The sequence below is a fragment of the Lissotriton helveticus genome, chromosome 2_1 (genome assembly GCF_964261635.1).
Source record: "Lissotriton helveticus chromosome 2_1, aLisHel1.1, whole genome shotgun sequence".
Taxonomy (NCBI): domain Eukaryota; kingdom Metazoa; phylum Chordata; class Amphibia; order Caudata; family Salamandridae; genus Lissotriton; species Lissotriton helveticus.
In genome coordinates this window covers 1,793,774,132-1,793,799,136 of record NC_136059.1, presented here as the reverse complement: position 1 = coordinate 1,793,799,136, position 25,005 = coordinate 1,793,774,132, and the positions used below count along the sequence as shown (strand labels likewise).

At 44.2% G+C, this 25,005-nt stretch overlaps 1 protein-coding gene across 6 annotated transcripts in view; it reads right to left on the bottom strand.

Annotated features, from left to right (window-relative positions):
* The window catches only part of ANK2 (ankyrin 2), a 1,987,506-nt gene that overhangs the window by 739,614 nt on the left and 1,222,887 nt on the right, over positions 1-25,005 (bottom strand). The window lies entirely within an intron of this gene.

Genomic DNA, 25,005 nt, shown 5'->3' with positions numbered 1-25,005 from the left:
TTATTTTAAGAAGATTGACTCTCGCCTTTCCAAATTTCTTTGGAAAAATAAAAAAGCTAGAATAGCCTTATCTCTTCTTCGTAAGACAAAATCCAATGGACATGAACATTTTCCTGACTGTCGTACTTATCACAAAGCCTTTTGTCTCCGTCAGGCCTCCAAGTGGCTTCTTTCTGATCCCTCCCCTTTTACACTTTTATGGTTCCCTATTGAACGTTCTTTGCTTCTACCTTAGAAGTCCTGGCCTTTTCAGCCAAGTCTCCTCATTCCTCCTTCCCCTTGTTTACGCAAACCTTTGACTCAACCAAAGATTGTTTCCAAGGAATCTTTTTTATGTTCACCACTATGGCATAATTCCCTTATTACTATTAACAATAGAACTATTTTTTGGAATTCCTGGAGACAAAAGGGAATAACTTGGGTTAATGACCTATTTGATGGCTTGTCTCCCTGCTCTTTTCCTTATTTCCGGCCCAAATTTGACTGTCCTCGCTCCTTCTTGCAGAAATGTTTTACTTTAATGGCAGTAATTCTTGACACCTTCTATTCTTTTCCTTCAACTTCCTCTTGCTTGGGAGAAAACCCTCTTAAGATTCTGATTACTCTCCCTAAAGCCTCCTTAATTTATAGACACATCTTATCTCCTAATCCAGATTGTCCTAAGAGTAAAGTAGAACTTGCCTGGGAATTAGATCTGGGAAGTGAATGGAGCATCAATTTCTGGGACAAATTCTAGTCCTGTTCTCCAAACATTTCTAGATCTGCCTCTGTCAGTCAATCTATGTTCTTTCTCTGTCATATGCTTTATTTCACCCCTACTTCTATAGCTACTTTCTCACACTCTACGGACACGAATTGTTGGATTTGTGGTTCCCCTACAGCTGACCTCATGCACCTAATTTTTCTTTGTCCTCCTGTTATTTGTTTTTTGAGGAAAATTTGGTCCCATATCTCTCAAATTTTTCACATTGACAATCCTTCTTCTAATCTCATCCTTTTCTTTGGGAGTTTACTATACTCTTTGAAGTTACCTACTCATGTACTTGGTCTTTTTGACCTTATGTTAGCTTTAGCTTTTCAAAAAATATCACTTAATTAGAAAAATCTGAAAAAACTTTCTGTTCAGCACTGGTGGAATAATTTATGCCATTTCCATTGACTAGATATTGCTTTTGCCTCCTCTAGTAAACCAATGATTAATAGAGATCTATTTTGAAAGCCACTTACTTCATATTTAGCTAAAAATGTAATAGCAAAAAAATCTTGTTTACATTCTGAAATTTTTAAACCCCTGTAATTGCCTTTTTCTCTATTCTTTCATCTCTGAAATCACTTGTTGGCATATTGTCTTTTCTAGTTTCTAATAAGATTACTTTTCACCTTCGTTTGAAGTTCTACATTATACATATTTCTCAGTTGTAAGAGTATTATCATTTTCCCCTCTCCCTTCTTTTTTTCCTTTATTGCCACTAAAAAAAATAAAAATAGATGTGTTTTTGCTTCTATTGCTAGCTATACTCTGTATTGCATTTATTGTGTCTTTGGTTTGTATACAAGCTGATTACACTCACATATTGGTGTGTCACGTGGGGTTCTGTGATAGATGGAAAACTGATGTCCCTGTTCTGAAAAATAAAGTTAGTTAATAGATCATCTCGAACCCTACTATTACATGACTGCATGGTAGACCATTGTTAGAAGCAAAGTAAGTAAAATCAAACCCAGATGTATTTCTATAATAACAATATGTTTTATATAGTGCCTTTTTACCATAGTCAAGAAGCATTATAGCACTGCAAATGTCAATATAATCCAATCCCCAATGTTATTCAGCTTCGTATTACTCCTTCTATTATTGTTCCTAAGGATGAAAAGCCATGCCACCTCTTCTAGGTTTTGAAATTATTCCTTCCCTTTAGTCCAGTGAGCCGAAGCACTAGCTGACCTTGAGGCTCCTTTGAAGACAAAATCAGAAATTAATGTCGACAAAAAAGAGCTTATGGAAAATGTTTCCTCCGTAGAGGCTTTTTGGAAATGGCCATTTCTAGGGTGCTTTCCCTCGACTTTTTGCTCTTCTCCTTCCAAGTTCTGCATCACTCTGGATGATAGCTTTAGGATTTTGAGCGTGTTTGACCCTGCTATTCAGTGCGAAAGCACTGCCGTGGTCATAAACAGGACTGGCTGATTCGAGTTAGCTGTAAGTCCCTTGTCAAGGAAGGGGTAAGACATATACCCTTTGCATGTATCTCAAATGCTCCTCCATGGGCCTGCAGCGGTTGTTGTAGCTCATCGATTGTGCCACAGGTTTGCTCTGGTGGGGCCTGAGTGCACAAGTTACAGTTACTCAGTTTGGTATTTAAAAAGCTAGGTGCCAAGGTTCTTCATGTCTCTTGCTATATCGGAGTTCTCCCTGGTGACAGGGTTGGATGTTGGAACGAGGTAGGACATGTGTGCGTGTGCATTACATGCAAGGGTCATGAATGGCACTGGGTGGTGTGTTTGGCCTGCTTCTCACATTGGACTAGCATGAGGGAATGTAGGGAAAGGCTATTGAGCAGTATTTCCTACTGGCAGAATAGTAGCAGTATTGTGTTTGATATTGATGAGTTCGTAATGGTGAATCCTTTCCGGTAGTGTGAGAGGATCCAACATTACGTGTGTGGAAATGTCACTTTGGGAAACTAGATATTTCGATGCTCATGACTCTGTGTGCCTATCGGCCTGTCTCTGGTTCACATCTGGGTACAACGGGGGACAACTACATCTGTGAATTCCTGATTGAAGACAATAAATTAGGGGCTCAAGTGAAACTGACTCTGAGGTGCCTTTCTGGGATTTTTACATGGGGTGGGAATGGCACCTGCATTCCAAGGGGCAAGGTCTTGGCCCCACTGAAGATAGTGATCAAATCCCCCGGAGTAGGATGACAGACACTATAAAATGTAGAGAGGGCCGGTGCATTTCAAAGGTGGCTTCTGAATTGATTTCATTTTCAAAGGCCATCATGGGTACAACAACTGGGACTATGGCCTCAACATCCAGAGATGCTTTTGGATTTGAAACCATACTATGCTGGTTCAATTCTGGGACAGCGACAGGAGGAAGCATTAGGGCAGGAGGGACTGCAACTGGACTATCTGCAGGCTTGCAGTGGCCTGAATCATGCCATGCTGTAGGAAGAGGACTATCACTGGGTGTATTTTGCCTTGGTAGATTTTGCCTGAATGTTGCTGGCCTGCAGTGTCCCGGGTCCTGAAGTACTTGCCATCGGCCAGTTAGCTGGTCTCCTGTCCACGAGATCTCAGGGACACAACGGATCTCACCGTTTCCATGAGATCTCAAGGACTGCACTGGGTGCAGCAGAAACAGGCGGAAGTGATCGTTGGTTGGGACAAGGACTGACCTGACGTACACCACCATCACGCTGTGCAGAGGAGTGTGTTTGCAAAGATCAGCAGCCACCTGAGCTGCAGAGACATGAGGAGTTCGAGGAATGCAATGGGAAGCTTGCAAAGTCTGAGGGACCCATGCTTGCAACTAAGGGGACCTGTGCCAGCTTATGCTCCGGAGCATGTGGTGTCCGAGGGGTGCTGGGGGAACCTAAACCAGGTGCTGATACTGTCTTTGACCTCCAGATTGGGAGGACAACAGTGCCTGGCTTTGCAGACTCTGTCCGAGGTAGTTGGCTTCCTCTCCCTGGACCCACACCACAAGATACTTTTGTTGTGGAAGATATTGTGATGAAGCCTGAGGGGTTTCGTATGTCTTGTGCGTACCTGCGGCTGACTGTTGGGGGTAACGGCAGTTCACATCTCTGCCTGAGTGGAAACCTTGCTCCATACTTTGAAGTGCACTAGCTTCCTGGGTTACAACCTTCTGTCTATGGGGGGATAGCGATCCCGCACTTGTGAAGGTGCAGTCGGTGCCTGGAGGTCTAGTCCAGATGACAAGACTAAGTAACTGTTTCTTTACATATTAGGTGGCTCCAACTGACTAGTCAACGGGGCACCAGCAGGGGCAAAATATATCGTTGGATGGCGTACTTGAATGACTGAGGAGCTAGGGCACGAGGCGTAGTCAAAGACCTGTGGCTTTTTGGCCTTTCTGCAAATGAGGAAGTTCAACAAATGCATAAAACTGCGATGTGTATTTACAATGTGAATCTCATTTTGATTTCAAATGGGGAAGTTTAACAATTTCATGTAACCATAAAGTGTATATACAATGTGTATCTTGTTTTGATTTCAGTGTGTATGTAATACAAAGACAAGTGTTTTATACACATGGTGTGGAGTCTTTTTGTGGCGTACGCAATGTGCTGCGAGGGTGGAGCTGTGCCAACACTTTACACTTGGGCCCTGGTGATACGCTGGACTGCTCGGTACCACGATACCTAAGGGTGAGCACAGGTTATTGAAAACATGTAAAGAACTCATCCTATCTAGAGGGGTGGATTCTGACTGACTTCAATGCATCCTTGCCAGCCAGAAATTGCTGGGTCTAACAAGGGTGCATAAAAGTTAGTCAATGTAATTGCCAAAGTTTACAGTTGCTGACATAGTGTCTGTTCTTAACACATGTGCCCCCCCTGATATTGACTAATAGTCTTAATTGTTGTGCTTCTTGTATTAAAATGCACATTTCCACAGAAGGGTAAGATAGTGCCCACTCATTGATCTATAATTGCAACACATATCTTGGCTATTGAATGTAGCAAAACAATGTTAACTGAGATGCGCTGCCACTCCACCCCCTCCTAACGTAATTTTTTTATACAATTACAGACCCTTTAGGGAGAATACAATAGGTGCTCTGAATGGGATGGATGGTTGGCACAGAGGTGATATGGTTGTAAGTGACAAATGTGTTGAATGAGATAGAGGAGTGGTAGGGGTGGCTGAGGGATTGGTGTATCGCCCAAGGTGGTACAGTTTCAGTGCTTGCACTGCTGGGTGGAACTGTCCTAGAAAGGTCCAGAAACCTCTCCTGTTGACTGTTATGTTAGACAGATAACAAACAACCATGAGTGGTCTGATATGGGACATAGTACCAGAGCAATAATGGGTGTGCAATTAGTGTTACCTTCGAATATTCCTACCCCTGTTCTCAGTTTACAGCTGGAATGAAAGACGGAGATTAAGCTATTCTGAGACAAATCATCGCTGTGGTCACCAGATTGGTGACCGGCTTCTCTTGGCACTCCCTTGGCCCTAAAGTCCTTGTTAAAAACCTGGGCATCCACCTTGATCGCGCTCTGTCCTTGAAGGAGCATGCGGCTTGCACCGCTGGGTCCTGCTTCTATATGCTGGGCCTGGTTTTCCCCTCCTCCTGGATTCCACCTGCAAAACCCTTATTTAGGCTATGGTTATGAGTCGGCTGGGCTACTGCAATGCTCTCCTAGTCTCAGCCAATGAGTCCTCATTCAGCAGATTGCAGGTGGTCCAGAACACTGCAGCACGCCTCGTCACAAATGCCCCTCCAAGAACTGCCTCCCTCCCCCTTCTTCAACGTCTTCTTTGGCTTCCTGTCCACAAACGTGTGATTTTCAAACTTTGCTGTATCGTACACAAGGCTTTGCATAACAAAGTTCCACTCTAAATCTCTTCGAAACTCAAACCTTACGCTCCTTCCAGGACCCTTAGGTCAGGAAATAAAGCACTCCTCTTCGTACCCCGGATTAGAAAATCTAGGCTAGGTGGGAAATCCTACATCGCTCCCCTCCACTAGAACCAGCTCCCCATTCACCTTAGACAAAGCTCCGACTATGTGCGCTTCAGGAAACTCCTCAAGACCGCTCTATTTTAACATTTGCCGTCAGCCTGTCTAGTCGTAGAGTCCAAAGCACTGAGATACCCCTTCGGGGGTGATTCAAGCGCTATATAAAACCTATAAATAAATAAATAAAATGAGAAATAACATGCAGGAATGTGTCGATTTTCACACTTCCTCCTTTTGTCTGGAATGTCACCCACATATTTTGCCTGCCTTCGGCAGGCCAAATGCCAAGGTGAAGCACTCCCGACCAGCTCTGTTTCTGCAGAACTTGTCCCGACTAAAACTGTAATTCCTGTTATCAGATGAATCATTTTACTAGTCAACTCATGATAAGCCCTTTAGTATATTTCTCAGAAGGAGAATATCTCATCTAGTCAATGAGTGCACTAAAGAGTGATAAGGTAAGCCATCTGCTTCAGCACTCGCAGTGAAAGTAACCAAACCGGAGAGACAGTCAATACAGAAAAGCTTGTCAGCAGTCACATATGTTCAAAGCAGCTTTGAATACACGTGACTGTCCCACTTTTGGTAGCTAAATAAGTCCTCCCTGCAGGAATCCAAGATGAGTCATGTTTTTGGCTGCTTTGGAAGACAGTATGCTCCAGTCTATGCACTGGAGCTGGAACAATTTTTGGACTGGAGGTGTTGCCATCAATGTTACATCACAAATGTAATTTTCCTGATGTTTCAAGTCTTGGATTTTTTGGATCCTGGCTACTCCTCTGGTGCTACACTACCGGCTGGCACACCATAAGCAGCTGCTGATTGGGTTGGATATGACCATGTTTGTTCTTTGGAACTTGCGGTCAGGTCACAATGGAAACATCGTCTGCGGTAGCTGGTTCCTTCATGGTTCCTAATGACTCTCGGAACAGAGTGTGAAAATTCCAAGTGTCATGTAGAGAGAAAGTATAGCAAATGAGCCATGCCAATTCAGCAAGAGAGTGGTAAGGGTGTATGGAGCCAGTGGTGCACTTAGGAGCACATTGTTGCAAAAATATTGCTAACTAATGACGTGATAGAACACTGTAATTTATAGACAGCACATTTTCCTTTGAAATGGCACCAAAATTTGCATTGACATGTAGTTTTACATCTATCAAGCGCGCAAACGATAATGAGGGAAAATCGGGTAGCAGCTAATTTTTCTCACTAGCCCATCACCAAGTGTCCTAATTTGTTTTGATCCTATTAACATCTTTGTTTCCGCCATACATTAGAATTACAAAAAACACTTGCCTCATTTGTGCTTTCATAATTCCTATGTTTTTAAATATTGGAACAGTTAATATACAGGAATTTAAATATTGTTGAGAAAAAATTATCATCATTTCCTTTCACACTCCCTGTACCCCAGCAAGATTGCCAGAAAGTTCACTTTAAAAAATCCTCTAATTTTCCAGTCAGATAAAGAAAACCTCAATCTACGTATTAAAATAATAAAAATAGTCAGAAGACATAGTCTGACCTTTGACCTCTGTCATTGAAGACATAGCTCATGGAACATAATAAAAACAAAATCCAAAGGTCTCTTTATTGTTCATGCACCCGCTGTACTCCTACTTCCTGCACCCTTGAGTCTACGTATGGCCAATCAGTGACTTAGTCAAGCAAAGTTACACTTTTTGATAGCCTGTAAATAGCTTACATTCCATCTTTTTATGTTGCTTGCTCTTTCAAGGTGATTTTTGTGTTAAAACATATATACTAACGTCTTGGCAATACGAACCAGATTAACCACTTGGCTGCTAAGGGGTGTGGGAGTGGGTCCATTGACTTTCCATTGAAATCAATGGAAACTCCATGACGAGTTACCCTTGTCATTAGCACTGAAGGGGTTAATGAGTTGGGTCGGGGGAGGGGGGGGATCAGTTGAGCGCGAATATTAGCACGGCACCCATTCACAAACGGCGCCAGGACTGGAGGGTCGAGGCGATTGTGGACAAAGCAATAGACTCTGTTATCTAAATGATCCTTGTATTACTACATGCATTGGGGAATGCCGTTATATACATTTGTTATGACATTTACAGCTACTGCAATGTAAGTTGGTAACAAAACAATAAAAATTATGTTTAAAAAAAAATACGAACCAGATTAACTTTTAAACACAAGATATATTAGAAAGTGCACATGGTATGTTTTTTGGGTCGAGTCTGTTAATATGACAAGTCCACTAGCCTGGCAAGGAAGCATGGTCGCCTGCTGTGTATGCCAACTCAAACAGGTCCTGATTATAATGACTCCATATGTATAGACAAAACCACAATTGTGAAGGGATAGAATATGAAGCAGGTTGTGATCAAACTGCCTCTCGGACCATTAGTTACAACGCAACACACAAAGTAGACCCAATAACTCCTTTCAGACTAGTGAAGGACACACTGACTTTACCGTAGTTGACTCTGGACTCCCGCAGAAACAGAGCATCCTTCTAAATTGTTATTCTTTCGCCTCCAGGTGATTTTCGTCACCTTCGGGCGATAAGAATTTGTGTTACTCATATTATGAGTATACATATCTGCATGGTTCAAAAGGGGCTGACACGCTGTTGGAATTTTTGTAAAATTGTTCTTTGTTTACAGTCTTGTCCCAGTAAACAGCATTACTGTTGTGCGCTGTGGGATTTTTGTTTCTGGTTGATTCGTGAGATGTTGCTACATATCAGCATCACTTGATCTGCTGCGCACATCTTGACAAATTTTTCCAACAGCAGCTACCTGCTTGTTCTGTATCCGACAGCCAGGGGGATACTTTGTGTTGTTTGCCCCTGCATCAATCACTCAAGGAATATGTAGCTGCTCTGTGACTGTTGTTCAAACTCTGGACTCTTGAGGCGCTGGTCACCTGGAAACACATTGACATTTTTCTTTGGCCTTTAACATCTGAAACAACATATAGCTGCACAACGTCTCTGCAGTTGGCCGGTGCCGGACCACTGCTTGGTCCATATGTTGCCATATGCTGTGATTTAATTCGTCTCCTCTTTGCTGCACAGTGAAGAAAGTTGGAGGAGTGACTTTCTTAGTAGATTATTATTCATGTATTCATTTTTATAACTGGATTAATCTCAGTATGAAACCGGTATATGTTTCTTCTGAAAGCATAATACTTTTTAAACCTTCATTTCTACTTTGATGTTTTTGCTTGCATTGCATTTATGATTGCACCGTCTCCTTAAATGTGTAAAGCTTTTTCGTGCAAAGAGTTATTGGAATACCATATGATGAGCAATACAATCTCTACTGGGCAGCCTTCTGTCCAACACCACTGTTCCCAACAGCCGGCCTAGTACCGAAGCAATCTTTGTTTCTGATCGTCTTCCTTATAGACAGACAGCCTTTTCACAACATCTCTTACTTCCTCGCTGCATACTCTGGGGTCGGTCTGGCATATCCACATAATAAACTCAATAGCATCATTAACTCTCCGTTTCCATGAGTCAACCTGATGTATTCCCTACTACTTACTTGATACAGGTCTTTCTTTGCCTAAAAACATGGGCTGGCAGAGTGGCATTGGCAAGATTATTTTAACAATTGGCATGCAAAGATGTCAGAACATAGATTTGTTATAGGCATAAATATGGATCAACTGCTCCTGGTTGTACTTAATTTTCAAGGCCATCCAGATATAATTAATTTAATTCAAATGATTCTTCCACTTCTTCTCCACTCTGTCGACTATTCCTAAGCACATCCATCACTCACTTCCATACTCCGCTGGCCAAACACCTAAGATCAGTCTCACTTTCTGCTGATCATCGTAGTCCCCAGTAGTCACTACCATGCCTTCATACTGCTACAACTTGTACAAGGTGTTTTGCACTATTGAATAATTAGCATAGCTAACCTATCACTACACACAGCTTTCAGTGGAAAGGGATGAAAAAACATCCTAAATAAATATGTAAATACCTGGTACCAATCAAACTTCAACAAGGTGGTGTGTGGTAGAAGGTGCAAAAGCAGAAGTACCATGCTGTGTAAATCATGGACCAAATATTTTGAACTTCAGGGCTTATTTACAAGTCCTTTGCACTGCCGCTACGTCACGCTGCGTGACGCACCGGTGGTGCAAGCTGCTGCTCTATATTTACAGGGGCACGCAAAGCCACCATGCGCAGCTGTACGTGTGCTTGTAAATATCATCCCTTCTCACGCAACACTTTGCGTGTAAGGGGCGTGATGTGGGTGTTGCTGTGGGTGTTCCCATACAAGACCCTTGTATTCTGATGCATTTCCAGATTTACCAGAAATCGTAAACCTGGAAATGTGTCAGAATGCTACGCCGGCCTAGGTGTGGCGTAGCAAGGCGCAACAAGGAGAAATGTTTACATTTCTCCTAATTTTTTCCTCTTTCAACGCCTGCTGCATTCTACAGCACACATGGAAAGAGGATATCACCTCAATTGATTGTTTTTGTGCAGGAAGGTGTCCCTCCCTACGCAAAAACAATCTCACCATAACGCAGGCATCCTTGCACCATAGTGCAAGGGTGCCTGCGCTGGCGAATGGCAGCCGATTGTGCACCATCACAGAAGAAAGCACAGGGATGCAACATAATGTAAATATGTCACATCCCTGTGCTTTGAAAGTGACTTAGTGCGGCGCAGCCAATGGCTTGCGGCATGCAATGAGAAACTTTCATTGTAAAGAACAAGTTACTTACCTTCGGTAACGCTTTTTCTGGTAGATACTATATCTGCCTGTGGATTCCTCACCTTGTGAATATCCCCCTTGCGTCAGCAACGTTCGGAAATTTTCTTCGTAGTACGCCGACGTGGGCGACGTCACAGGAGCATGGCATCGCGCGCGACTCCGTCTGACGTCACCGACCCCATATCAGGCCCACGCCGGCGTGATGACCTTTTTTCCGTGCCTTCGAGGCACACGGACGGACCAACGATAGCAAATATGCAAATATACAATGTACACAGTACATATAGAACAAAATCAATACAATAGTATAAACCATATATACAGAAAGACCAGGTATAGCAGAGTGGACAACGGGGAGGCGGGTGGGTCAGTGAGGAATCCACAGGCAGATATAGTATCTACCAGAAAAAGCGTTACCGAAGGTAAGTAACTTGTTCTTCTGATAGATACATCTGCCGTGTGGATTCCTCACCTTGTGAATAGATTCCCACAGCAGTCCCCACTCCCGGAGGAGAGTGTCCACTCTGCTACACCAGGAAATCTTGGAGGACAGAGCGCGCGAAGTGGCCATCCCTCCTCACCTCGGTATCCAAGCAGTAATGCTTCGCGAAAGTGTGGAGGGAGGCCCAAGTCGCGGCCCTGCAAATATCCTCAACAGGTACACCCCTAGACAAAGCAGATGTTGCAGACTTTGCTCTAGTTGAATGAGCTCTAATACCCTCAGGAGGGTCCTTACCCGCAAGTGAGTAGCAGATTTTGATGCACAGGATTATCCACCTGGAAAGAATGCGCTTGTGCACCGCTCTGCCCTTCTTGCAGCCAGCAAAGCCAACAAACAGCTGGTCGTCCATCCGGAAGTCCATAGTCCTGTCCAGATAGAAAGACACCGCCCTCTTAGGGTCCAGGCGATGCAGTCTCTCTTCCTCCTTAGACGGGTGAGGGGGAGGATAGAAGGTAGGAAGGGTAATGGACTGCCCAAGATGGAAAGGAGTCACCACCTTGGGCAGAAAAGCAGCCCTGGTCCTAAGAACCATCCTTTCAGCATGAATGGTCAGGAAAGGGGGTTTGGAACTTAGAGCTTGAAGCTCACTTACCCTCCTTGCCGAGGTGATTGCAACGAGGAAGATAGTTTTAAAAGAGAGAAGCCTCAATGGACACTTGTGCAAGGGTTCGAAGGGAGAACCCATTAAGAAGGTCAGCACAAGATTCAAATCCCAATGAGGAACAACAAAAGGAGTAGGAGGGAACATATTTATGAGACCCCTCAAGAATCTCAAAACCACCGGAGATTTAAAGAGAGATGGCTGATCCGGCAAACATAGAAACGCCGATAAGGCTGAAAGATACCCCTTGACCGTGGCCACAGCCAAACCTTGCTGCGCCAGATAAAGGGCAAATTGTAAAATATTAGACAAATGAGCCTTCAAAGGGTCAATATCTCTCTCCCTGCACCAAGAAACAAATTTTGACCACCTGTAGGAGTAAATGGATTTAGTGGTGTCACGCCTGGCAGAGAGAATGACATCCACTACCTCGTGAGGGAGAGAAAAAGAACTCAAGTTGCCCCGTTCAATCTCCAGGCATGAAGGTGTAATGTCTGGAGGTGGGGGTGTAAAACCTGCCCCTCCATCTGAGAGAGGAGGTCTGCCCTGTGAGGGAGACGGAGCGGCGGGTGAGAGGAGAGGTGGAGTAGGTCCGAATACCACACCCTTCTTGGCCAATCCGGAGCGACCAATATGACTTGGGCCCGGTCTTGACGAATCTTCCTCAGAACCCGAGGAATCAAAGGTATGGGAGGAAACGCGTAAAGGAGTTGATCTCCCCAACTCAACTGAAACGCGTCCCCCAATGCTCCTTGCATCGGATACTGGAGACTGCAGAATGAAAGGCAGTGCGCATTCTCGCGAGTGGCGAATAGATCCACCCGAGGAGTCCCCCACATCTGAAAGATGTCGTGAACAACCTCCGGGTGAAGCCTCCACTCGTGGTCGGCAGAGAACTGCCGACTGAGACTGTCTGCACGAACGTTCAGAACTCCGGCCAGATGATTTGCCACCAGACAAATCTGATGGTCCTGAACCCAGGACCAGAGACGCAGAGCCTCTCTGCAGAGACACTGCGACCCTACTCCTCCCTGCTTGTTGATGTACCACATCGCAGTCGTGTTGTCCGTCAGGACTTGAACCGAACGACCGCGAAGGGAAGGGAGGAAGGCCTTGAGCGCCAAACGTATCGCCCTCAATTCCAGAAGGTTGATGTGAAACAACCTTTCTTCCGGAGACCAAAGACCTTTGACCTCCAGGTCTCCCAGATGAGCACCCCACCCGAGAGTGGATGCATCCGTTATCACTGTGGCCACTGATGGAGGCAGTTGAAAAGGCTTTCCTTGCGACAGATTGCCTTCCACGCCCCACCAAGACAGATCCGCTGCAGCTTCTCTGGAGATCTTCACTGACTCCCTGAGATCTCTGTTGTGCTGATACCACTGCCTGCGGAGGCACCACTGGAGTGCCCTCATGTGCCAGCGTGCATGACTGACCAACAGAATGCAAGAAGCCATCAGACAGAGCAGACGAAGGACCTTCAGGACCGGAACAACCGCTCCATTGTAGAATAAAGGAATCATCTCCTGAATGTCGTGAATCCTTTGAGGTGGAGGGAATGCACGACATACAGTAGTGTCCAGTACCGCACCTATGAACAGGTTGCGCTGGGAGGGCACCAGGTGAGATTTGGGTACGTTTATCGAAAAACCCAACTTGTGTAACAACTGAGTTGTCTCTTGCAGATGATGGAGCACCTTCTCCGGCGATTCTGCTTTGATCAGCCAGTCGTCTAGATAAGGGAATACAGGAATCCCTGACCTTCTGAGATGCACAGCCACCACTGCCATCACCTTGGTGAAAACTCGAGGCGCAGTAGTAAGTCCAAAGGGAAGGACCGCAAACTGGTAGTGCTGCGATCCCACCGTAAAACGGAGATACTTCCTGTGCGATTTCAGGATTGGGATGTGAAAATACGCATCCTGCAAGTCGATCGACACCATCCAGTCTTCTTCCATCAGCGCCAGAAGAACCTGAGCAAGGGTGAGCATTTTGAACTTCTCCTGTTTGAGATAGAGGTTCAAAATCCTGAGATCCAGGATCGGCCGAAGCCTGCCATCCTTCTTGGGAATCAAGAAATACCGGGAGTAGCACCCTTGACCCCTCTCCTGCTCTGGAACCACCTCTATTGCACCCTTTCGAAATAGAGCCAGGACTTCCTCCTGCAGGAGAAGCAGGTGGTCCTCCGAACAATAACCTTGGCAAGGAGGGTAATTGGGAGGGAACTCCTGAAAAGGAAGTGCATACCCATTCTCTACGAGATTGAGAACCCAAAGATCTGATGTAACCGATTCCCAATCTCGTAGAAAATGAGTAAGCCGACCCCCTACTGGCTCTACATGATCCAGAATGGTGGATCTAGGGCTGGTTTGCTGATGCGGGCGGGGGTTGGGCATTATTGGAGGAAGTGGAGGAAGAGGAGACTTGACGTCCACGTCCACGACCCTTCTGTCTACCTCTATAGGACTTATATAGAGGGTTCTGCTGCTACTGCTGTTGCTGTTGGCCCTGCTTGAAGGGACGAAAAGAAGATCTACCGAATCCTCTGAATTTTCTAGTCGTAGACCCTCTCATCTGCAGACCCAAAGATCTTGCGGTGGCACGGCTGTCCTTAAACCTTTCCAAGGCTACATCAGCCTTCTTACCAAAAAGGCCAGTTCCTTCAAAAGGTAAGTCCAGCAATGTAGACTGCACATCCGCAGAGAAATCCGAGGACTTTAACCATGCGGCTCTCCTGGTCGCAATAGATGAACCCATAATTCTAGCAACAGAATCCACAGTGTCCATGCCGCTCTGAATGACCATGCGGGCAGCAGCCTGAGTGTCAGAGATCACTTCATTAAAGTTCTTCCTATCCTCCTCAGGAAGTTTTGATGACAATTGCTTCACTGAGTCCATTAGTGCATGCACATACCTACCTAAAAGGCAAGTAGCATTTGATGACTTAAGAGCCATGCTCCCAGAAGAGAAAGTCTTCTTCGCAGACTGATCTAATTTCTTAGATTCTTTGTCAGCTGGCACTTGAGGGAAAGAGCCTGCAGCCCTATTAGAGCAAGCCGCCTGTACCACAAGACTTTCTGGAGATGGATGTGTAGAAAGAAATGCAGGGTCATCAGGAGCCACCCTATAGCGCCTCGCAATAACTCTTGAAACTGCAGGAGCAGATAATGGCCTCTTCCAAATCTCCTTTATTGGATCCGTCAAGGCATCAGTAAATGGCAGTGTAGGCTCAACAATTGAAGAGGGAGAGTGCAAGACTTCAGTGAGGATGTTGGGCTTGTATTCCACTGTGGGCAGCTTTAAGTTAAGAAGATCAGCAGCCTTCCTAATAACCACGTGATAGGGTGCCACATCCCTAGACGGAGCATCAGAAGTCGAAGGTAGACCCCACTCGGGAGAGAGTTCCAGACCACTAGCATCCCGAAGTTCATCGAAATCATCATCATGATCAGGAAGCTCGCCTTCTTCCACATCAGAACTTTCATCATCTCTTTGCTCGAGAAGACGCTGAGCTCTTCGCCTCGACCACTCCAATCGAATCGAAGTTGACGGATCCGGTAACGACTCCGACGGAGCCGGTTCCGACGTCGATCGAGGAGCCGGAACAGTAGGACGAGAATCATGAACAGGTGTGGTACCTCGATCTCGACTACGAGGTCGATCCGGAGTCGGCGAAGCCGCATGCGGAGTCGAAGACCTCGGTGGAGCCGTACCGAGCCAAGGTGGAAGAGGCGCCGGCATGAAAGGCATAAATGGAGCTGGGGCGTACGACTGAGGAATACCCAGATTGTACGATAATGGACCCATGGGACCAACAGGCGCTCCAGCGGGGTATATTGCACTAGAATATACTCCAAACATCGCATTGAGAAAATGCGAGGGATCCTGACCGGGACCAGGAAAGGGAGGGTACGGACCTACCGGATGTTCCAATGGAGGCCGTTCCGACACATTCTCACTCTGACCTTCTGGGTCCACAGGAGTCTCCATTGGAGCCGGATCTTGAGGAATCACCTCTTCTTCCTCTTCATGCTCCGAAGGATGCGAGGATACCGGATCCGGCTCCAGCTCCGGAGTCGGAGAACCTTCTTTTGACAAGGCAGGCGAAGGAGAGACAAAGTCTTTACGGTGTTTGTGAGACTTTTTCTTCGAGTCAGAGGATTCCTTCTCCGAATGATGCTTCGAACTGTGCTTCCTCCTCTTATGCTTTCTCCTCGAGGAGCTCGAAGCGTGACCTGAAGCCGACTTAGATCTAGACCTAGATCTTTCTCTGGATCTTGACTTCGCTTTAGATCTCGACTCCTCTCCAGATCTCGAACCCGCTCTGGATCTCGACGCCGATCCCGACTTCGATCGAGACCTTTGCTTCGACTTCGATCTTCATGACGTCGATCTCGAATATCTTCCAGTATCCTGTTTTACTTTCGCCAAAAGTAGTTTAGCTTCACGCTCCCGAAGCGCCTTTGGATTCATTTTAAAACAGGAATTGCAGTTTTTGACGTCGTGACCCGAACCAAGACACCACAAACAATCCTTATGTGGGTCAGTGATAGACATCATGCGGGCACAAGACCTACATTGCTTAAAGCCTGTTTTCCTCGACGACATCTTCGGTGAAGAATCAAGTCGCAAAAGAGAAACAGTGACAAATAATTAACAGCTAGATACTAAGTATCGCAGAAGATCCCGAAAACCGTTAGCGTCGAAGACGCGGAAAAAAGGGAACTGACGTCATCACGCCGGCGTGGGCCTGATATGGGGTCGGTGACGTCAGACGGAGTCGCGCGCGATGCCGTGCTCCTGTGACACATACACAATTATCCTCAAAGGAATCGTTTTCACCAATTTCAATAATTCATATTGTCACAGAAAGTGATCAATCATTTAACTGAAAGCAAGGTACATACAGTTTCTCATACTGTTTTATTATTTTTCAAAAGAGTCAAAAATGAATTTATCAAACATGGCAACAGAATACTACTATAAATAATTGATTTCCAGTAGTGTTTAACACCTTCTGCACATTACATGGAAAAAAATGAAATACCATGTACAATCAAATATAACCCAGTCATATGATTTTATCTAACATCAATGATATTAGAAAAGGCAGAACGGCGTCAGGCGTCGACGTTTCGGTCCTCCTTGGTTAATAAATCCATAGGACCATCCTCAGGACCCGTTGCACATAATATATCTACAGATAAATATATACATAAAAATATATTTTACATTTATACATCAACCTTGCATTCCAAAAATCGTCTAATCACCACAAAGAAAAACACATGAATCCATCAAAGTGAAAACCATCAAAACCATTAAAAACCATTAAAACCCACCACCAAGGGTGCCTTATATACACAATATATAGAGTAAATCAAGGTCTTACCACTAACCACCAGCCGGTGGATGTGACGCCTCAGAGGCAGAAATCTTTTTAAATCTAAAAGACAAACCAAACAAACCATCTACCTATTCTACATAGCCATTCTCCATTGCCACAAGGGTCAGTGACCAAAAACAGTAGTCCTCATACTTGCAGATCTATCCACTCACTCCTGTGTATAAACTGGGAAACTCCCTGAAATACAAAGTAGTTCCAGAGTTCTGTGAATTCACCCCAGACTTTATCAACTATCCACCACAACGTGAGCGAAGTCATAACAATACTTACAATGCCAACTCTTCGATATATTCTTTAATTACCTGCAACCCAAACAGACTCATTACCATCTGCGTCCTACAGTCGACAAAGTAATTACTTGTCCGATTGTAATACTCACTTTCGTTCTTGCGCGTACACGTCTCTCTTCCTCATGCCTTCACGGTCAGGGAGTGCCGAGCCCGGCACTTCCGGGTGTGTTAACCTTTCTATTGCACCACGTGACCAACGTTCTTCAAAGAGGTATTAATCTCATTGTTACTACGTGTCAACCCTGGTATAACTACATTACTAAGCAGCCAAATCCCAAAGGTTACTAAAAATTCTCGAGTACTGATAACTTAGACCGAGGAAATTGTGAATGTGGCGGCCATGATGGAACGGGAACCAGAGGTTCTCTATCGTAATGATAGTTATTTAAGCACTTGCTATGTGTATGAAGCCGCAATCACTATAAAATTCATGGCCATGTTTTATCATGCGTCCGGGATCAAACTCGAGGATCTGCTACCACACTTTAAAATCTATATGCACAAAAGTCCCAATAGTGGTCTCATAGCTGCCATATTCAATTAGCTTTTTAAAGGGACAAAAACCTTGAACCTCCTAAAATGGGAAAGGTAACTAGCCCTACCTCGGTCGTAGTCAGACCCAATCCACCTAAATCGATACGCACAACGATTATACTAACCACTACCTAAAATGCAGTGCTCAAAACCAGAGGCTCTTATTCGGAAAAACGTAATGATGTAAACCATATACTCATAGAGGAGAGGACTACAGTGTCGCTACAGTATGCCATTCAATCATAGAATTGAGCCCCTTCCCCACGGTATCACAAGTCCAGATCCACCTGTTTTCCCTTATAGTGAGGAGACGATTGACATTATGATAACGTCTGGTGCATTTAACAACATCAATGACAAACCACAACATTTCATCTGGTCGATGTGACATTTTGATATAATGTTCCACTAATGGGGCTGTTGTTACATTGCATCTGATACGTGATTGATGCTGCATAACACGTTTCTTCACATTCTGTGTGGTCTTACCTATGTATGACAGGGAACACGGGCATTGAATGCAATAGACAACATTTTTTGTGTTACAATTCGAATGATGTAGCATCTTTATTTCCTTCCCATTCAGATTGCATCTTTTCAGTTCTTTCGTTGTTGCACAAGCCCCACAATTACCGCAAGGGTAATGACCAATAATAGGAGCCAGACCCCATTGTGATTGGAGCGTGATCGGTTGTGGTTCTTTATACGCCTTTACCAGATAGTCTCTCAAATTACGTCCCCTTTTAAACGCAAAACGAGGTTGCGCCAGTAGTGGTTCAGTTTTTCTTATCAAATGCCAGTTGTTTTTTATGATTGACCTAATCTGGTTCGACTCAGATCCAAACGTCAACACACAAGTAATCGGCTTGACGTTCACATCTGTCGTTTCCGATTGAACTTTTTTAGTTATCAAAGCATCCCGGTCATAGTACCATGCACGTTTCATGGCTTTTTTAACCAATCTGTATGGGTATGTACGCATCACCAATTTTGATTGTAAGACCTTTGCCTCACGAAAATAATCCTCCCTCTTGGTACAGTTACGTCTGAGACGCAGAAACTGTCCAAAAGGGAGGTTATCCCGAAGACTTCGCGGGTGATGACTTTCATATTTAAGGAGAGTATAAGGAGAGTATTCCTTGCTGTGGGCTTCGTGTACAAACGCATCGCTAATACTTTATTGTCATCATATATAGACAAATCTAGAAAGTAGTAGAAATTCAATTAATTTTCTAGATTTGTCTATATATGATGACAATAAAGTAGTAACGTGCATGGTACTATGACCGGGATGCTTTGATAACTAAAAAAGTTCAATCGGAAACGACAGATGTGAACGTCAAGCCGATTACTTGTGTGTTGACGTTTGGATCTGAGTCGAACCAGATTAGGTCAATCATAAAAAACAACTGGCATTTGATAAGAAAAACTGAACCACTACTGGCGCAACCTCGTTTTGCGTTTAAAAGGGGACGTAATTTGAGAGACTATCTGGTAAAGGCGTATAAAGAACCACAACCGATCACGCTCCAATCACAATGGGGTCTGGCTCCTATTATTGGTCATTACCCTTGCGGTAATTGTGGGGCTTGTGCAACAACGAAAGAACTGAAAAGATGCAATCTGAATGGGAAGGAAATAAAGATGCTACATCATTCGAATTGTAACACAAAAAATGTTGTCTATTGCATTCAATGCCCGTGTTCCCTGTCATACATAGGTAAGACCACACAGAATGTGAAGAAACGTGTTATGCAGCATCAATCACGTATCAGATGCAATGTAACAACAGCCCCATTAGTGGAACATTATATCAAAATGTCACATCGACCAGATGAAATGTTGTGGTTTGTCATTGATGTTGTTAAATGCACCAGACGTTATCATAATGTCAATCGTCTCCTCACTATAAGGGAAAACAGGTGGATCTGGACTTGTGATACCGTGGGGAAGGGGCTCAATTCTATGATTGAATGGCATACTGTAGCGACACTGTAGTCCTCTCCTCTATGAGTATATGGTTTACATCATTACGTTTTTCCGAATAAGAGCCTCTGGTTTTGAGCACTGCATTTTAGGTAGTGGTTAGTATAATCGTTGTGCGTATCGATTTAGGTGGATTGGGTCTGACTACGACCGAGGTAGGGCTAGTTACCTTTCCCATTTTAGGAGGTTCAAGGTTTTTGTCCCTTTAAAAAGCTAATTGAATATGGCAGCTATGAGACCACTATTGGGACTTTTGTGCATATAGATTTTAAAGTGTGGTAGCAGATCCTCGAGTTTGATCCCGGACGCATGATAAAACATGGCCATGAATTTTATAGTGATTGCGGCTTCATACACATAGCAAGTGCTTAAATAACTATCATTACGATAGAGAACCTCTGGTTCCCGTTCCATCATGGCCGCCACATTCACAATTTCCTCGGTCTAAGTTATCAGTACTCGAGAATTTTTAGTAACCTTTGGGATTTGGCTGCTTAGTAATGTAGTTATACCAGGGTTGACACGTAGTAACAATGAGATTAATACCTCTTTGAAGAACGTTGGTCACGTGGTGCAATAGAAAGGTTAACACACCCGGAAGTGCCGGGCTCGGCACTCCCTGACCGTGAAGGCATGAGGAAGAGAGACGTGTACGCGCAAGAACGAAAGTGAGTATTACAATCGGACAAGTAATTACTTTGTCGACTGTAGGACGCAGATGGTAATGAGTCTGTTTGGGTTGCAGGTAATTAAAGAATATATCGAAGAGTTGGCATTGTAAGTATTGTTATGACTTCGCTCACGTTGTGGTGGATAGTTGATAAAGTCTGGGGTGAATTCACAGAACTCTGGAACTACTTTGTATTTCAGGGAGTTTCCCAGTTTATACACAGGAGTGAGTGGATAGATCTGTAAGTATGAGGACTACTGTTTTTGGTCACTGACCCTTGTGGCAATGGAGAATGGCTATGTAGAATAGGTAGATGGTTTGTTTGGTTTGTCTTTTAGATTTAAAAAGATTTCTGCCTCTGAGGCGTCACATCCACCGGCTGGTGGTTAGTGGTAAGACCTTGATTTACTCTATATATTGTGTATATAAGGCACCCTTGGTGGTGGGTTTTAATGGTTTTTAATGGTTTTGATGGTTTTCACTTTGATGGATTCATGTGTTTTTCTTTGTGGTGATTAGACGATTTTTGGAATGCAAGGTTGATGTATAAATGTAAAATATATTTTTATGTATATATTTATCTGTAGATATATTATGTGCAACGGGTCCTGAGGATGGTCCTATGGATTTATTAACCAAGGAGGACCGAAACGTCGACGCCTGACGCCGTTCTGCCTTTTCTAATATCATTGATGTTAGATAAAATCATATGACTGGGTTATATTTGATTGTACATGGTATTTCATTTTTTTCCATGTAATGTGCAGAAGGTGTTAAACACTACTGGAAATCAATTATTTATAGTAGTATTCTGTTGCCATGTTTGATAAATTCATTTTTGACTCTTTTGAAAAATAATAAAACAGTATGAGAAACTGTATGTACCTTGCTTTCAGTTAAATGATTGATCACTTTCTGTGACAATATGAATTATTGAAATTGGTGAAAACGATTCCTTTGAGGATAATTGTGTATGTGTTATTGATTATACCCAGTCCTCACGGGATTATTGGGTGGCTCTGTTTGTATACAGTGCTCCTGTGACGTCGCCCACGTCGGCGTACTACGAAGAAAATTTCCGAACGTTGCTGACGCAAGGGGGATATTCACAAGGTGAGGAATCCACACGGCAGATGTATCTATCAGAATATGGCCCTAAATGTTGAGTCCCGAAGTGCCTCTATTAGCGTTCGGTCCATGAGTTATTCTATTGATAGCACCAGTTTGAGATCTACATATATATTCACAAAAAAATGAATAAGCCACTAATATGATGGATTGATTTTAGTCATCTTGTGTAATTTATATAAGTGACAATCATTCTCAAGGGGAAAGTACAACGTTCGCAGTTTGCCTATCATATGACTGTTTTCCCTTTCCCTCCATCCTACATCCACAGGTTTAGGTGTTATGGCAAATGTGCAACAACACGTTTACTTTGTTCTGTTTTTTTCAGTCAGATGTAAATCTGGTGAAGAACTCCTTTTTCCTTCTATCCTTGACGAAATGTCAGTGCTTTTGGTATTTTCTCCCACTCATGACTCCACTTTTACATTTCTGAAGTATGCAGACATTTAGAAGTACAACAAGTGTGTGAAAAGTCATTGCAAGAGATTCTGAAGAAACACAAAGTTACGATTTTATCAGTGTTCACAAAATGGCAATGCCAACCTCAAGGAACAACCCTGGGAATCCTCAAGGCACATCTCTGAGAGTACTCATATTTCGCACCTACGGAATATGTTTGACGGTGTAAAATGCTGTCACCTTGACGATTTTTCCCATTTGTGAGTGCTGACTATGACAAGAAATGTCTGTAGATCCTGATTAGTTGAATCGGTGTCTATTGCTCATGGTCACACGTGATACTCATGCCTTCATTCAGACCTGGACTGAGTCACAGCATTTGACTTGTCTAATATTCACCACCCACTGCCATTTCCTGTGCTAATGCTGGTAATTGCTGTTCATTACAAGGATTATAGTCAGTGAAGGGTATCAGCATGGCTCTGCAAGCACCACCATATGGACGTCTGTGTTGTTAATTGTGAATGCAGAGCCTGATATTGACCCCTGTACATGCATAGCAGTGCTCTGGGGAATCACAGTAATTCTCAACAAGCATTGACATAGCCAATAGGTCTCGCCTTTGGGACTTTATAAGTGTTTAGTGATCCAGCACAATATCCTTGGTGCAACAACATCAACTGTTGCATAGCTAAACACTTATAAGGTAAAATTTAAATGTAAATTGTAAATTGATACTTGTATAGCGCACTACTCACCCGCAAGGGTTTCAAAGGCGCTTGTACGAATACCGCTGTGGAACCATCCTGGCTTTCCCTGTGAGGTGGAGGCCAGGCATCCTTAGCGTTGTGGAGGCCGTTGTGGAGATTAAGCAAGCTATTGCCCAGAGTTGCAGAGTGGGACTCCATGATTGGAATAGGCACCGAGGCGAGAATTATCAGATCTGTGGAACTTTGAGCCCAAGACCCGCCGAGGTGGGGAATTGAACCCTGGTCCCGGGCTAGACCTCTGCATCAGGGTCTGCCGCTCTAACCATTGAGCCACACTTCTCCACCCTAAGGTGAGACCTATTGGCTATGCCAATGCTTGTAGGGTGTGTTATAGTCTATTACCTGATGACACCCAAGCCTTGACCTTCTTGTGTTCCTTCATGCGTCACCTGTATGAAAGCACATTCTATTTCACAACCATCTGTAACTTCCATTGTCTACTGCAAAATCCCACAAACACATGTTCTTCCCCTCATTCGTTGGACCAACACCCTTACCTATGATTTAACCTTTTCTGGTTATCCAGGTCTCCTTTGTCCTCAGCCAAGAATATCAGAATGCACTTTAAAATCTAAGTGTGAGTGGACTTTATTGCTGTCTGGGCACCTAAGATGTACTATTGTCACCCCTGCCAGCCAAGACTAACTAACACACTAGATTGGAGCACTGTTGATAGCAATAACAGATGGCAACACAACTTTACTATCGAATGCACTTAGTCACAGTTATCAACCTTACCCAGTCACCTCCCACTAACAGTAAAAAGCATGCTGGCTTTATCATAAACCAGAACATATTGAAGTTTCTCTGTGTCGTCTTTAATAGAATTCATCATTATACTTTGCATTCTATCATGAGCATCATCCCACGGGAGCCTCTTTTAAATAAATGAACTTCAATAATGATTGTTGTTTTGCTTTTAAATTAAAAATTAAAAAGGTTTGTAAAAAGGCATCCAAAGTAGACTGGAAATGAAGAATAACAAACAGAAGCACGTCACACAAAGCACCATGCGCCAAGTATGCCCCATATCGAAACAAAGAAAACGCTGCACTTGACCCACACATTCTTTAAAAGCTTAGAGAGTGGTAACATTTACTTGCCTGGGGGGAATCAAGGGGAAGAGAAAACAAGGTGCCGCCACCACCCTCACCTCTAACTCCACGGTTTGGCAGAATCCAGACCCTCTGTATCCATGTCTAAGCAGGGGATAGACGCTGGGAAACGGTGGACGGAAGCATAGTGCCCTACTCTTAAACTTAACCACTGTGAGGAAGAGCCGGCCGAAAAGCCTGTGGTGCAGCATCCAGTACGGCCTTGAAGAGAGGAGCCTTGACAGGACCAGAGCAGCTCGACCATAGCAAAAGAGAATCCATCACAGTCAGGGAAGCAGGAGGGCGAGCCATTCCGGGTCCGATGAAAACCACCATACACAGTGCATACAAATAAATAAAACAAATTACGGTAATGGAAGCAAGAGAGCGTGTCATTCTGGGTCCAGTTGAAAGCCACCGCACACACAAAATAACCAGCATTGGCCGCGCGCTGGCCGCACGGCAGTAAAGCCGCACGGCAGTAAAGCCGCACAGCAGTGAAAGTGGCAGCAGGGGGAGGGGGCATGGGCGATTCCCCTTCGGGAGCTTGCGACCATATGGCGAAACCATAAGGCGCTGCGCACTCCATAAAGGAAATCGCCAAGATGTGCACACGTTGCATTGCAAGCAATGCAACGCATGCACTTCTTTCATGAAAAAGCTCTTCCGATGGAATTAGGTCCCATCCTATGCAATATCTGGTGTGGCCAGTCAGCCATCAAAGGGCAACTTGTAGCATCTAGTGAGTGCAATCCAGAGGAAGCGCCTTAGTGCCGTGTTCAAATTCTAAGAACATCTTGGGAACTAGATATGGGTAGTTTTTCAGCTGGTATTATAGGTGAGGGAGTGCAACCATTTTGGAAATTGCTGATCTTCCCATCAGTGAAAGCAGGAGTGTAGACCAAAAATCGAGATCATTATAGAAGTGAGAAAGGAGAGGATGCAAGCTGGCCATGCGTAGGTGGGGCGGAAGCTAACATGTTCTGAGCACCTCAAGGAGTATATCTACCATTGCTGGACCCAGCTGCACACAGAACACTTTACCAAAATCCACCAGAAACCCATTCGGGTCCAGAGATTTGGCATTTCCCAGTTCCTCAAGGGCGATTTCCTCTTCTAAAGAATTCCTCTCCTTGGGGAAGAGTTGGTGGGTCAGTAAGTCCGCCACAAAGTATGGTATATCTGGAG